Source organism: Halyomorpha halys, unplaced genomic scaffold (genome assembly GCF_000696795.3).
Source record: "Halyomorpha halys isolate HHAL.00 unplaced genomic scaffold, Hhal_1.1 Scaffold1256.1, whole genome shotgun sequence".
In the NCBI taxonomy this organism is placed as follows: Eukaryota; Metazoa; Arthropoda; class Insecta; order Hemiptera; family Pentatomidae; genus Halyomorpha; species Halyomorpha halys.
Genome location: NW_027114326.1, coordinates 81,582 through 82,180, shown reverse-complemented (window position 1 = coordinate 82,180; position 599 = coordinate 81,582).

Sequence of the window (599 nt, the reverse complement as noted above, 5' to 3'; positions counted from 1 at the left end):
AGTGAAGATGCGGAGGCTTTAAAAGCAGCGGTCGTCTGCAGAGTCAAGAGGAGTATCCTAAATCAAATTCAGGCTGACGAAGAGACCCCTTGAAGAGTTATCAAGGAAATATTAAAGAAGGCGATTGGAGGAGGACGGTGGGCCCCAGAGAAAGACATATTTATGATGATCCGAGAGACAAAGAAACCCAAACAGTCTAGTGGGCAATATGCCGCGGAACTCCTGGCTCGCTTTAACAGAATTCAAGATAAACTGAGCGAAATGATGGAAACAATTCAGGTACAGGGCCGGATGAAATTCTTATCCCTGTTGCTAAAGATACAATTGGCAAAGGAGCTAGGAAAGAAGGAAGGATTTCCGAGAGAGCGCTCGTTTGTGGAAATAGCCCAAGATCTCATAGAAGCGAGCGCTAGAGAGGTAGAGGCCCGAATGGAAGTAGAAGAACCAGGGTGGACTCGGATAGAATACCAACGGCCAAGAAACATGCCCAACCCTTGGAGAAGGAGAGAACACGGGAATGGTAGAAGAGAGAGAAATGAAGACCAAGAAAATCATTTTATGGACCAAGAAAAAAGAAGAAGCATAGTTAAATCCAGAAA